We start from the raw sequence: 16,081 nt of genomic DNA on the forward strand, positions 1-16,081 counted from the left end.
AACTATTTTCCCGGATTACTCACACATGCAATCTCTGCTCCTTTGTGCAGCCTCCATCCGCGGGTTCCAATCATCCCGGTAGTGCGTCACCGGGTGATCCCGCCTTTCCTTCACCACCGTCTCATAGGCTACCTTGATGAGGACTAGTGCTAGGTGATGTGGTTGGACTTTATTGTAATATTTGTGGTTTATGGTTCTGACTTGTGCTTGGATTTCATGAACTTGTCGTAATAAACATGTGAATGATGATGAACATATGACTTGTCGTTGTAATATATTGTGATTTATGGTTCACAATTATGGTTGTGATATATTGTGAGAAAATGGGTTCTGTGTGATATATATATATATATATGTGTGTGATGGTTTATATATATATATATATATGTGTGTGTATATATATGAAATGCTTGTGTCGATGGAATGCAAAAAACAAAAAAAAATTTAAATGTCTGCCTCTTTGCCGAGGGCAATGACCAAGGCCCTCGGCAAAGAAGGGTCCTTTGCCGAGGGCCGTCCCATTTCCCTCGGCAAAGATTCATTGGAAAAATTCTGGAACATTTCTTTGCCGAGGGTCATGGTTGGAGGCCCTCGGCAAAGACTTTTTTTAAAAAAATTAAAATTTCTTTGCCGAGGGCCTGCGGGGAAGCCCTCGGCAAAGATTTTTCAAAAAAAAAAAGAATAATTCTTTGCCGAGGGCCGTCCCATTGCCCTCGGCAAAGATTTTTTGAAAAAATTCTGCAACATTTCTTTGCCGAGGGCCATGGTTGGAGGCCCTCGGCAAAGATTTTTTCAAAAAAAAAAGAATAATTCTTTGCCGAGGGCCCCCGGAGACGGCCCTCGGCAAAGACTCCGTCCCAAACGCCGGCGCCGTGACGGCTGCTTTTCTTTGCCGAGTGCCGGTCAAGCCCTCGGCAAATGCTTTGCCGAGTGTCCGATAAAGGGCCCTCGGCAAAGACCCTCTTCGCCGACTCAAAATTCCCCGAAAGCTCTTTGTCAAGGACCGCCCTCAGCAAAGCCTTTGCCGAGGATTAATGGGAGGCCGTCTCCAGTGGTGCCGGCTGGCAACTTGTTATTAATTTCCTTCGGCCTTCGGCTGGCGGCTGCTATATATGCATCCTCCGGCTGCTGTCCTTTGGAGTACAATGAGAATGATAATTAGTTTAACTGCTAATTAGTTTGGGATTCAGACACCTCCTATATATTATTATCGCACGGGAGCGGTCCCACAGTGCAGGAGAAATCAATCGCGATACTTTTCATAAAGTCGACATCAATATAATCACTGCATGTATTCATTCTATGGATTCTTTTCTTAGGAAAAAAAATGGAGCCAGTGGGTGCGTCGTGCATGTGACGTTGTTTGTGTGTTAAATGATAACAACCAGTGCATAGGTTATTTCATAGTTCTAACTATGGCACGGCTACTGTGGCTCCGGCTCCCTGCGCTGTACATCCCTGTGTTGTCTTGTAGCAAGGAGCAAGGCCTTGTTTACATCACCTCCAAATTCTAAGTTTTTTCACTCTCTCTCCATCACATCAATTTTTAGCCGCTTGCATGGAGTACTAAATGTAGATAAAAAAAATAACTAATTACACAGTTTAGTTGGAAATCACGAGATGGATCTTTTGAGCTTAGTTGATCCACGATTGGACAATATTTACCAAATAAGACGAAAGTGCTACTATTCATCGGGTTGAAATTTTTTGCAATCTAAACATGGCCCAAACCGGAGAAGCCTCCAGCAAACAGAACTGGCAAACAGGAGAAGCCGATGAAGCCAGGGAATTGGGGCTCCGACGGCTCCTCCACAGTACTGCTACATCGTAAATATTGCTTTGCAAAACATCTACCTCTTTCTCTTATCTCTCTCTCCACATCGTACAAAAAAAAATCCAATATAGCACCACACGAGACGGCGTATGAGACTGCATACATGTTCCAACATACTTCCTTTTAGAAATGGTCTTGGGGTACCGAGGACTATGAAGAATGCTGGGAGTATAATCTCTGGGTTGCGAGGTACTCGTGGAGCCAAAGGTCGAGTGCTGGTGCAACTTGTAAACAAGGTAACTACCCTTTGTTTGTGACCTGCAATGCAGTGCACTTTGACACACTCCGTTGACAGTGACACCGTACTGTCGTAAGCGCATCGAGTGCGGCTCTACTAGCGCACGCATGCATATAGCCATAGACTGACGGGCGCCGACCGTGGAATTGGGCTCTTGGCTAATTAAGCCAGCTAGTGACACTGACAACTACGGATGAACAAATGAGTTATGGCTGGGGTAGTAGTATAGCGTGCCGGCTAATTTCCTTCGGCTGCTATGGCCCCGTCTAGATCCAAAATTTTTTGGATTTTGGCTACGGTAGTACTTTCGTTTGTATTTGGTAATTAGTGTCTAATTATAGACTAATTAGGTTCAAAAGTTTCGTCTCGCGATTTCTCACCCAACTGTGCAATTAGTTTTTTTTCGTCTACATTTAGTACTCCATGCATGTGCCGCAAGATTCGATGTGACGAGTACTGCGCAAATTTTTTTTAATCTAAACAGGCCCTATGTTTGTTTGGCATCATGCCCGTTTTGTTGAGAATGGTACAAGACTGGGGTAGTAGACTTTTTTTTTAGGGATGGGTAGTAGACTTGCTGTTTTGTTGATAGATACCGTTCCAATTCTAAGACATATTCACATATCCAACCCCAAATTGTTACGGTCAATCGTCCAAACAATTATTCCGATTGTTTTATAGTAAGCAGTGATATATTTTTTAAGTTTAGTGTCATCGTGAATATCAAATCTTGCTCTTGGTCCAACCTAAAGATCCTAGTTTTATGTTCCCCCTATTTGCTACTAACTGAAAGTACTTTGTTTAGACGTTCCAATCTAATAAATTCTTTACTCTAGCACGTTGGTGGCATTTCAGTTCTTCCTCTCTTAAAAGTTCCACTAATATTTCATTTAAGACATTCTTAAGATTCAATTTTTCTTTGATATCCTTGCTGATAAAAATTTCGTTTTGATCTCCTTACATTGTCTACGCCAAATCGTAGAACGGACCGGCGGTGATGTCTACTTTATCACTGCCGGACTAATGGGAGTAGAAACGACATCACTGTTGGATCATACGCAGCAGTGATGATAATCTTGGTTATCACTACGCACTTTCACAAACATGAGCGAAGACCGTCAGTGAAGGGGAAGTTAGGAACCGATGGTGATGAGAAATTTGTAGTAGTGAATCCCACGGTCCGCCGCTGCTGCTCAAGGGTTGTGGAACTATTGCCTTCGACCCACATTCCTGTTGCATCTCAATCCTAGAAAATGAGTCTCGTCGACACCACTCATTTTTTTCTCGATTGTCTCTGCTTCAATCTCTCACGCACTCTCACTTTGGCAGACGAAAGGTATATATACACAGGGCTTTTGCAATTTTCAGCTGTTAGATAAGTTAGATACTCGAGAAGAGGTTGTTGGCATTTAGATGAGTTATTAAATACTGGAACATGGTACAGGCCACATGCAAGGGACAGAAGTGCACTTAGCAACGCTTTTGTGCAAATCAGGATGGTCCGATTGCAATAAACTGAATATGACCGAGGCAAACACACCTTGGATTTCCCTAGTCTCAATAATCCAGCTAGAACCCTTTCAATCACCATAGAGACGAAAGAATACCAAAAAGAGTTAGGGTGTAGAAGATAAAATAAAATAGAATAAAAAGGATAGTATTATCTCCGTTTTCGTTTACTTGTTACCGAATTTTTACTGTAGTAATTTTGATCATACGTTTTTTTCTGCAAAAGATTTTTAGATACATCAAGTTTTCACATATATAATTCTTTATTGAACATACTTCATTAGTGTTATATACATTGAAGTATCTAAGATTTTTTTTAAAAAAAAATAGATGGTTAAATTTGCTACAGTAAAAAATTGCTGACAAATAACCCAAAACGAAAGAAAGTAGATGTCACCGAGAAATGGTAAAACACTAGTTAACAGGAGTCCCCGACAAGACGATTTGGGCTAGCTATTTGAGCGCTCACTAAAAAGTAAAGAATCTGACGTGGAGAAGAGAGGAGGCTGAAAAGTGAACACTTGTGTACTCGCTAATATCGCACCCTTCCCGATAAAACACTGAGTCTCTGCCCTCCCACAGCTTTCTATGTCTGCATGTCGGAGCTTCTTACTTTTTTTATTTTTTTTATTCACTCTCACCTCAAGCTTCCTTGTTTAGTTGGCGAAATTTTCCGTAGCACTTTCGTTGTTATTCAGTAACTAGTATTCAATCATAATCTAATTAGACTTAAAAGATTCATCTCGTGAATTTTGTCTAAACTATGTAATTAGTTTTATTTTTTATTTATATTTAATGCTTCATACATGCATCTAAAAATTTGATGTGACGGAAAATCTTAAAAAAATTTGTAAAATTTTGGGAAACTTACGAAGTCGCCAGCTCCACTGCGGACGCCCTAATGGCTAGGCAGGCTGTCCACAACTCGATGAAGTCGGTCTTCATCCTGTCGGCCATGACACTCGCTCGTGCAGGTCGTCGTCAGGATCACCTTGTCCGACAGCTTCATTGAGAGCGTAAGTGGCTCTGAGTTTGGCCATGTAGCCTACATCTCTCACAACTTGGGCCTGTTTTTTTTTCCCCACCAGGCAGCTCGGCATGTTGATGCCGAAGCAGCTCCTGAGACTTTGCAGTACGCAGCGAAGGTGACGCGGTGGCTGGACAAGTGGACGTTTTGGGGGTGGCTTCATTCCTAGGCCCCGTTTCCTCGGGTCACATCGAGTTGCGGTCTATTGACCCGCGCGCAAACCCAACAGTACGTTCAACTACTGAGCTCCCAGCATTGGGGAGAAGAAAGGGAGAGTGAGTGACGAGTTTAGGTTGAGACAGAGATGGGATTGGAAATCCCAGATTCGCCCGTCAATGGACATACTGGTATTACCAATGGAAAAAATAAAAAGAAAAATACAAAATTGGCCCACATATTATGGTATTGGCCTCACCTATTTTGATACCATCCCTACATTTTGGTACTTTCACATGGTTACCTCCTATTGTTACACCATGCAATCTTTTTTCCAAGCACCATAATTTTTTTTCTCGATTTCCCCACCAAAAATCAAAATGGAAATAGGAAAAACTATATGACCTTCACGATCGATTGAAAATTTTGAATAACAATAATAAAGTTTTTGTACATGGGCCGGGATGCAAAAAAACATGATTTGTTCCATATGTACAAGCCATTGGCTTCCCTATAGTTTTGTCCACGTAAACAAACTTTTGTTCAGTCAATAGTTATTTATGTCAAACTAACTATGGTCTATAACTTCTGTTCCGCTACTTTTTTCTGTTATGGGTGTACAAACCTTTTTGTTCCATTGAACAAACTGCTATTCAAACTGCTGTTCAAATTGAATAATTCTTATCAAACAAGCCAAAGAAATGGTCTAAAAGCCCAACAGATCAATTGTTTGGAATTAAAAACCTACTTAAAATATTTATTATTCAATGTATAAGTTTTATGGTGGTCGAAAAAAATATGGACCGGTTTGTGGCCGAAAGAGATCGGATGCTGACAAAATATAAGGTACCCATAAAAATGTACTAGAAAGTACCAAACATGCAGAGCCAATCCAGAAAAGATGGGACCAATACCAAGACCTAATAGGAATGGTTCAGTAATAAAGGCCCGTTTAGATCCAAAAATTTTTGGATTTTGGCTCAATGTAGCATTTCGTTTGTATTTGGTAATTAGTGTTTAATTATGGACTAATTAGGTTCAAAAGTTTCGTCTCGCGATTTCTCGACCAACTGTGTAATTAATTTTTTTTTTCGTCTACATTTAGTACTCCATGCATGTGCCGCAAGATTCGATGTAACGGGTACTGCGCAAATTTTTTTGGATTAGAAGAGGTGGATCATGGTGCCGAGCAGTCCGACGCTGACATTCAAAACCATGTTACAGCTTTTAGGCAACAGCCCTCGAAACCGCTGCTTAGCACATCTGCTCCTTGGTGAGCTGCCGCAGCAACTGAGCAAACGCCGCTTCCGACGCGAGCGCCGAATGAAAACATTGCGCTGTGTCGCCGATCTATGCAACAACTTTGCGGTTGCAGGCGTGCTTGCTTAAACGTAGAAGAGGTATGCGAACATGAATGCCCTCGACCCAAATTCCTATTGCATCTCACTCCCAAGAACATGACCCACACAAACGCCCCTTCAATATGTTGCGGACCGTCTCCACTTTGATATCTGATTCTTGTTTTGGTAGCCGAACGATATGCACACAACTTTCACAATTTTCAGCCGTTGTCAAGACATACCAAGAACCTATAGCTACTTATAGGCAGGACGATGCACTATGTCTCGTCCCTTCGTATCTGTGATATTTATTTTGGTTGTACCAATGGTCCAAGTTGAAAAGAGGCTTTTGGCATTAAGGTGTGCAGGGGGTAGCTCACACGTTTACGATCCCTCGAGATGACCTCCCGCTACAATCCCACACCACTAGCCACTCATTTCTTTCCACCTCCATTTATAACTCCTACTTGGAGCAATTGTGCTTATTAGGAACACGATTCGATCCTTACCGGACATAGGGCTCATTGCATGAACCAATATAACCTTATAAGCTTTTAAGGCCCTTTTTGGATTCACTATCTTATAATAATAGTTATTTAGCTGGTAGCTATTATCTAATTTGGTTTAGCTAGCGGGATAGTTGTTAAAAAAAATAGGATAGTTGTTATCTAAAGCTCAAGCTAACAATTATCTAGTCTATTATCTATATCTGTTTGGATCCAAATTAAAAGAGATAATTATTAACAGATAACTACTAAGTGCTAAGTGCTAAGTCATCCGAATCTAACGCGAAACCTGCTTTATATTCCAAAGCTTAACTTGAACCTTTATTAATTAACTGTGTTTGTTTAAGTTTTTATTATTTAGCTATTTTTGCCTCCTAATCCATGTGAATATTTGTCTTGTTTATATTCATCATTGTAGCTAGCACAAGTGGATAAGCATGGGCGCTTTGGCTTCATTTATTCCCACTGCATCACGCGTAGTATGTACAGTTAGAGTTAGGCATGCATGCCTGAAGTTGTAGCAGACTGATGCCGCAGTAGTGTTCTTCGGCTACCTCCTTCGTTTTTCACTGACAGTGCATGAACACCGGACCATTGCCTGTCTTATATTATATATCTATATGCTCCGATCCTGTACGGCCCCGCAAGGACTCGTCGCGATCGCGATGCACTTTTTTTCTTGAGTTACTGTAATAATTGTCGTTGTAATAGCAAGACCAGTAACATGGAGTAACTAGCTAGTAAAAGTGCCACTGTCAGTCTCCTTTCAAGGCACAAGCGAGAGCTCCTGCAACTTGTAAACAAGGTAATTACGGAATGCAATTTGTTTCCAGGAAGGAGAATACTGTTGGAAAGATGTGAGAACTGAGAACACGGTCACGAGGATGGTGGCAATTAAAGATGATACGACAATCTAAGATTTAAGATTGGGAACCTCCGGAGCGTGTGGTCTGGAAGGAATGGCAAGCGAAAGCAGCTATGGCAGGAGATGGAGCAATGCTCAGGACATTTAGGCCTGGTTTAGATTGCAAGTTTTTTTACTATCTCTCCATCACATTAAATCTTTGGACACATGTATGGAGTATTAAATATAGATAAAAAAAAATAACTAATTACACAGTTTGATTGTAAATTACGAGACGAATCTTTTGAGTATCGTTAGGCCATGATTGGACAATAATTGTCAAATACAAACGAAAATACTACAGTGCCAAATACTGATTCCTAACCTCAATCTAAACAAGGCCTTAACCTGAACAATTTTGGCCGAGCCGCCGCCGCTGTCTCGAATACATGCATTGTCGGCTTGTATAGATGCTCCATTGTTTCTTTGAAACAAATTAAAGCGGAGGACAAACTTTTTCTCTATTTTTTTTTCTTGACCCAATTGAGATGATGAGCAGAGTTCGTCTGATAGGGTAGAGAGATCGATCACGACAGTTACTGTTACTTTCGCCGCCGACATCAATTAGCCTGTTCGGCTCGTGTTGATACGATCGTATACGATCGTGGATTATTACTGCTGGCGGGATGACCGCAAAGTCATCAGTGTCGCTCGACCCCGTCGAGTGAACGTAGCTTCGCCCCTGAAAGAGGGGCAACACGATAAGGAATGACCTCGGCCTAGGTTCCTAATTCATCTCGCTCCTAGCTAGAAACACGACTCGTCGATTGACGCCACTCAATATTTTCTTTATTTTCTTTGCTTCGCTTCAATCTCAAATTTCGGTCTTATTAGACGAATGTATGCTATGGTAAGCACAAAGTTTTTTGCAAATTTCAGACGTTGTTCACGTCACAAAGAAGAACCTAGGCATTTATAGATAGGATACAGTCACACGGTACAATAGCGGATTATTGTCGTTGAGATCAAATATTGATGTCACCTATATTGGTAGGTGAAGAACTAAAAGTCGTCATAGCATGCAACTGCATGCAGGAAAAAATCTAAATAGCCCCTTTATTGATGTCCCCTATAAACAAAGCGGATGACAACTCCTTCTTTATTTTTCTTCTTCTTCTTGAGCCGATTGAGATGACAAGCTGAGTTCGTTTAATAGGGTGTACTTTCGTCGACATCAGTCACTGCCTAAACTCCTTTTTTTCCCCTATAACAATGAAATACTAAATTCTGTGGGTGTTCTTTAATGGCGTGGATCAGAATTGATTTGTGGACCAGTGTGTACTTGATTTAAACTTGATACTGATCTAACGCTGCACAAGTGTAGTACAATATTATTCTTTGCGAGCAATTGTTTCCTCTTTTTATTACTAGGGGTAGATGCAACTAGTGTTGTTTTGCTCAAATACTATCACTGTTTCCTTACTTTTAGTTACGCTCTGTGCTCTCAGCTAGCTTAGCCATCCACAGACAGCATCTGCTGCTGCGAGCCATAGTCGCCAAGCTCATCTTGGTTGGCTGTTCACGGCACTTGTGAAGCTCATTGCACAACGCACAGCTATAAGAAGCGGAGAACCAGCGTGGTAACTGCATGAGCGCCCTATGGGATCACAACTCTGTTGCAACATATAGTAGTGTCGTGCGACATGCGTGCTTTGTTTCACCAAATGGAGCTATACGAGCACGACTCCCTTCGATCGACCTAAATTCCTGTTGCTTCCTACTCCTACTCCTACTCCAAGTTTTTACTGTTGGTGGTGATGGCACAATGTGAGAGGCTAACTATTTGTAGGAAGGAAGCATGCAATGGCATCGTACGGTCGTGTACCATATTGTCCTCGTCTGTTTTTTAAGTAATGTATAGTTCCGGTTCAAAAGTTAAAATGGAAAGAGGCAAAGCTTCTTTTTTTTTAAGTAACGATGATGTGGACATGCCTAACGTAGCCGTCCACGATGCTGACGAGGAACCCGGTGTCAACACGGAACCTATGGTCACAGTTAATAATGTGTTTAGGAACACGCTAGCTGACGACACCGAGGATAACGATGGCATTTCTCCGCTGCTACGTAATGTAGAGACCGAATGTCTTAGTGAAAGACAGCTGAGAAAGCTAGAGAAAATGAGACAAGATGGCAAAACACCATTGTATAGGAATTGTCCAATGAGCAAACTGAAAGCCGACATCATGCTGTTAGAGTTCAAATCGACAAACGGATTGAGTGATAAAGGCTTCGATCAGTTATTAGGTATAATAAGAAAATGCTCCCAGAAAAAAATGAGTTGCCAGAAAAGACATACTTGGCCAAGCAAATAATCTGCCCTATCGGTCTCGAGGTTGAAAAAATCCACGCGTGTTCCAATGATTGCATATTGTGCCGTGGAGAAAAATACAAAGACTTGGACAAGTGCCCCAAGTGTGAAGCTCCACGGTACAAGGAAGGCCCGTCAGATGAGGGCACCAAGACCAGAGGAGGTCCCGTAAAGGTCGTTTGGTATTTCCCTATAGCTCTCCGGGTGCATAGGCTGTTTGCATGTGCAAAGTCAGCCAAGCTGTTGCGCTGGCATGACGAAGAGCGTAAGAAAGATACAATGATGAGACACCCCACCGATGGACTTGACTGAAGGACTGTCAATACTATGTTCTATAAGACTATAAGGACATCGGTGGAGAGGTAAGGCACATTTGGTTTGCTTTGAGCACAGATGAGATGAATCCTTTCGATTAGGTTAGAAGCAATCATAGCACCTGGCCAATGACGCTCTGTATATACAACCTTCCACCTTGGGTCTGTATGAAGCGGTCGTACATCCAAATGCCACTACAGATCCAAGGGCTAAGACAACCTGAGAATGACATCGATGTATTTCTGGAACCAGTGATCGATGAACTAGTGGAGATGTTTGAAAAGGGTGTGCCGGATGTTTGAGACGAGTACAAAAAGGAACGTGTCATGATCAAGAGAGTACTTATCGCTACAATCACCGACCTGCCAGGTCGAGGTTCGTTGTCCGGAGAGAAGACAAAAGGCTATACTGGATGTGTCGAGTGCTTGGACGACACCGATGCGATAAATCTGCCAAATAACTCAAAGATAGTTTATATGGGACACCGTAGGTTCCTACCTAAGGATCACCCTTACCGCAGGAACAGAAAAGATTTCAACGGTACTATTGAGAAACGCTTAGCTCCAAAATATCGAGACGGGCCTGCGATACTTCGAGAACTCAACAAACTAGAGGTTGTCCTTGGGAAGGGGGACAATACAGTAGCAGCGCCTGATGGGAGCGTTTAGAAGAAAAAATTGGTTTTCTGAAAACTACCTTACTGGCTATTTCTGAGTGTACGCCACTGTCTTGATCCCATGCACATCACTAAAAACGTGTGCGCTAACACTCTTAACACCTTGATGGACACCGGGGGAACATCAAAGGATTTACTAGCCACACGTCTGGACATGCAACACTTGGGTATCAGGAAGGAGTTGCATCCCGTGGAGCTAGAGAATGGCCAGTTCGAACTTCTGGTTGCGTCATGGACATTGAAGAAGGAAGAAAAACGTGCGCTTATTTCTTTCTTCAATGAACTCAAAGTCCTTCTCTCCCCCTTTCTCTCTCTCCCCAACTCTCAAACTCTCTGCTACATTGTTGCTAACGTGTTTAGCGTGGTTCTCTCGCGTGCGCGGTCTGTGGCGGTTTTCCTGTGCAGCCGGTACGCTCCTGAGGCGTTTGCGGGCGCACGGTACGCTACCGCTGGCGTACCGGCCGCTTTAGCGTTGCGCAGTGCGGACAGCCTTATAAGCAGCGCTATGCATGCTTGCTTCACCCAGGACTGGAGCTATATGAGCACGAATCCATTCAACCCTCGTTGGACCCTAATTCCTGTTGCACAACCTGACAAGGCTGACGCACGCATGCATACGCACATGCAACTCAATCCAATCTCTTTCATTTTTTCATTATAATTCTTTAACGAAGCATCCGATTTAAAAACAATTTTCACCATTGAACTCCTGACATTTTTGTGCACGATTCAAGATCCATTATGAATATATTTTTGAAAAAATTTAAAATTCAAAATTTTGCACATTAGGATATAAAGATTTATGCTTCTGTCTACGCATAGAATCTTGTGAGTGATAGCATACAAACATGGAGACGATCTCGTCTGCTCCAAAATTTGAAATTTGAATCATAGCACGATGCGGCCGATTAGGTGCATAGAATCTATGGTCAAGATGCGTAGAAAAGTTTTTGGTGGCGACGTTGCATACAAATTAGTGGTTGAATGAATAAAAACTAACTTTGTTACCGCGCATAGAGACGACCTAGTCTTCTCCAAAATTTGAAATTTAAATCATGGCACGTAATAGCCGATTGGGTGTGTACAATCAACGGTCAAGATGCGTAAAAAAGTTTTTAGTTCCGACGTTGCATACAAATTAGTGGTTGAATGAATAAAAAATAATTTTGTTACCGCGTAAAACCTCTTCACATGGAGACGACCTTGTTTTCTCCAAAATTTGAAATTTGAATCACGGCACGTGACGACCGATTGGGTGCATAGAATCACTGGTCAAAATGCGTAGAAAGGTTTTTGGTGCCACATTGCATACAAATTAGTGGTTGAATGAATAAAAATTAATTTTGTTGCCGCGTAAAAACCTTTTCACGAGATGGACATTCCACCTGACACAACCGTGGTTGCCTCCATCAACATCATGCTTTCCAATATGGGGATGTATAATCAATATGGGAACAATACATAGAACATGGAGACAGCACGCGTAAAGCATGGAGACAATCTCGTCTTCTCGAAAATTTGAAATTTGAAAAATAACACGTGATGGACGATCGGATTCATAGAACCAATGATCAAGATGCGCTTAAACGTTTTGGCACTGATATTGCATAGAAATTAGTAGTTCGATGAATAAAAAGTAATTTTATTGCCGCATAAAAACCACATAGAAGTGCTCTAACAATGTATAGAATTGTGTACCAATAATGTATAAAATTGTATACCAACCATGTATAAAATTGTGTAGATGCATACAGATAATTATTCAAACAATATATGTCGAATTGTTCTAACAATGCATAGAAGAATGCTCTAACTATGTATATAATTGTGTGGCAGTGCACATGATAACTGCTCCAATAATAATGTATACAAATTTGTTGTAATAATGTATAGAATGCATACCAAGTTACAGTTTAGCCATGCATAGAAACTTATGCACACATGCACATAAGAACACAAAAACAGCAAACACAAAACAATAAACAGGCGTCACTGCCGTTGCCGAAGATGTCGTGCCTGCTTGTGGAGGTTGAGCTTCTGTTGGTGGGGACGAAGGAAGTGGCACTGCCGTCGTGGGGCGCTAAATTCGTCATCGGGACGCTACACCGGGTTGTAGGGACGGGCCGCCGCCACTGGGTGTGGAAGGGACGGGCCGCCACCGTTGCCTCCGCCTCCCCTGCGTGATGCTGGTGGTGAAGAAGTCGCAGCCGCCATGCATCGTGCTCCATGGATCCAGCGTAGGGGTGAGGGATGGTGCTGTGGCTGCCTCCGGGGTGGGCCGCGCAGTCGGCATGGGGTGGGACGTCGGCCACCAGGATGGAGAAGCTGCCGTCGCCACAGCTGCAAGGTAGAGCAGCTGCCTCCACCGCCCACGAGAAGGCTCGCTCCTCATCCTGCTCGAAGTTCGCAAGGACGTGGTGGTGGTCTGCTTTCTCATAGTGTTGGGAGAAGGCAGAGCGGGTGCCCAAGCGAAGTTGCTCCTCCTGCCGAAGGGATCTGAGGGGCTCGGCCTCCTGCTGCCGACGACATCTGAGGGAACTCGGCCACCTGCCTGCTGTTGGGCCGGACTCCTTGCCTGATGCCGACCGGATCTGCGCTGCCTTCTTAGTTCGTCGCTCGAGGCCGCCGTAGCACGTCGTGGATGAGGAGGTTTCGCCGACGCTCCTTAACATCGAGAGCGAGGTGGCCTTCCCGATCTCCGGCGGCGAGAGAATGTCGTCACCTCCACGAGCTCGCCGACGCTGCCGCTCTCCCAACCGCCTGGGAGCCTCTGACAACGGGAGCTGACGATGGGAGAACGTCATCACCTCCACGAGCTCGCTGGCGCTGCCACCCTCCCGACCGCCTAGGAGCCTATCGTGAGCTCCAGGGCGCCGTTGCCGTCGACATCGTAGTCTCCACACGTCGGTGCTCCAGGGCACGGTGGCGCGCGCTCCAGGGGCGCGGCCGCAACGCTGCAGGGGCGGCGAGCCCCGCTCCAGTGGGGGTATTGCGCGCAGCATGGGGTGGCGGCCGCCGGCCTGGGGTGCCTGTGTGGGGATTAGTGTGTGGGGCAATATATAAGGCCTGGTGGGTAGGTGGGTGGGCCTGCAGGCTGGTCTGGTTGAGTTTGGGCTAGAACCTGGTTTGGTGGAACCAGGAAACACCAGTTTGGACAAGGGCTTCCACTAACTATTGGAATGCCAAACTTTAGCTTGCCTCCGCCCTCCGGTACAACATGGCCGCATCCGCACCCTTTCATCTTCCTAGTCTCGCATCTCAATTCTCAAATCCTCCACGGTCGTGGGGGAGATTGGCCGGCAGCCTGGCCCCTAGCCGCAGCAGCACAGCTCCATCGTGCCATCATCTGTTCTTGATCTCACGTCGACGCAAGTCCCAGCGGGTAGCGGCCGCCGGCAAAAAGCTCTGTGGCATCCGTGTTTCTTGCGTTCTAGTAAAGAACGTGTTTTTTCATTCAGACCAAGATACCACATGCCAGGTATGTATGCTACTTTAGTAGTTCAGTATGGCACTTCACTAGTGACTTTTAAACGTACTAATGGATGCTTGCACATTAGTATCTGCTACAATTTTTATTATATGACTAATTTGATAGGCAATCAGAGCACATTGATACCATCGGCAGGGATCAGAATTTCTGCCGATTTTCACAAAAAATCGGTTATTTTTGTTTCTACGGTGACCTCCGGAAAATTCATATATCGGTAGTTTTGATTCTATTTTGTTCGGATTTTTCTCTTCATATTTTAGTTAAAATTTCATGAAAATTTGCCAATTTTATCGAAATTTTAACTGATTTTCATCGATTTTCGTTTCTATCACTTCCCTCCACATGCGGAGCTAGGGAATATAAGCAATTTTGGACGCAGGGCGTTACACGGTTCAAACAAGATTCACTATCTTTCTTATTCTACTCTTTCACAAACGGATCCGAACTTACTTCTTTGGATCTTATCCCATTCATACAAATGAACATATTATAGTATAGGCAAGTAATCCCTATTATTAAGTAAGTCATTCACAATCCATATCATTATCCTGACATTTACTAAGTCCAATTTTAGAAGACTTTTTTCTTTTTTAGTCCCTTTAATTGACATAGATACAAGTACGTACTCTACTAGGATGATGCACAATAAATGGTCAGGATAGCTCAGTTGGTAGAGTAGAGGACTGAAAATCCTCGTGTCACCGGTTCAAATCTGGTTTCTGGCACAGAAAAAAAGGATCTACCGAATAGGTATTGATAAAAATGACTAGTGTTGCGATTTGTAAAAGTTTATTTTGTCACAATATACCGTTATTATATATTAATTTAATTTAATGTTATATATGATATTATATTCTCTCAACCTACGAGTTAGTACTCAGTACCGACCCCAGCGACCAATTATCCTGGCTTGGCCACTGCTGGCCTGTATCATCCCTGATGACAAAGCCCCACCCGCCTGACTTCTCCTGATTGAATAGTGACTATTGATGTCTCCCGTACAAACACAATTGCATTATGCTGCTTGCTTCCATCCACCCAGTTGATTGAGTTGATCGAGCTAGGATGCACCCTCAGGTGGTCATACAATCGAGCATCGCAGTGAACCTCGGTGCACCTTAGCTCGTGATCGAGCATCACAGACACCACCCATGTTTGTAAACTTCACCTCCTGCCACTGACAGCCATGAGTATGGCCATTGTCAGACAAACAGAGATCGGAGTTCATGTTGAGCCACACCTTTGCTCTAGTACCTCGTTGTCGCTTGATTCCCGTTGCGTCCTACTCCTAAGGAATGTAGTCATCGACCCACCCAATGACAGTAGTTATTCTCTCACCTCTCTCCATCCTCGCTAGCTCTTCTGCAATTATCATATCTCTCATCGTTCACAAGGCACCATGAGATGAGGAGGTAGCTATTTATAGGTAAGGTGTAGATGCAAGGACTGACCGAGTGACTTGCATTCTTCAGTGTCTTCACCCACCAACCTAGCCACCAATAATAATTCATCTTGTTTCTAGCCTCAGCACCTAGTTCAATTATTATATATAGGCCATTGGTTCTCTACCCTGGATAAACTTTTCAAAGTAACTGTGTTAGCCTGCGTGGTTTGCATGCATCTTGTCACACATAAGCACTGAAATGTGTCCATCAAGGTTCAACATCAACTAATTATAATAGATAACAAGAGCTTTTACTAGCAAACAAGAACTAAAATGTGTCCATCAAATTTCAAACGATTTCATGCTAGGCATAAGACAGCATGATTTTAGGGGG

The 16,081-nt window shown here is 43.3% G+C and overlaps 1 non-coding gene across 1 annotated transcript; it reads left to right on the plus strand.

The window, feature by feature from the left end:
* Positions 1 to 14,955: 14,955 nt before the first annotated feature.
* Positions 14,956 to 15,028, plus strand: TRNAF-GAA (transfer RNA phenylalanine (anticodon GAA)). Its single transcript has one exon. It is a non-coding gene; the product is annotated as a tRNA-Phe (tRNA).
* The last annotated feature ends 1,053 nt before the right edge of the window (positions 15,029 to 16,081 follow it).

Source organism: Miscanthus floridulus, chromosome 3 (assembly GCF_019320115.1).
Source record: "Miscanthus floridulus cultivar M001 chromosome 3, ASM1932011v1, whole genome shotgun sequence".
Lineage (NCBI taxonomy): Eukaryota > Viridiplantae > Streptophyta > Magnoliopsida > Poales > Poaceae > Miscanthus > Miscanthus floridulus.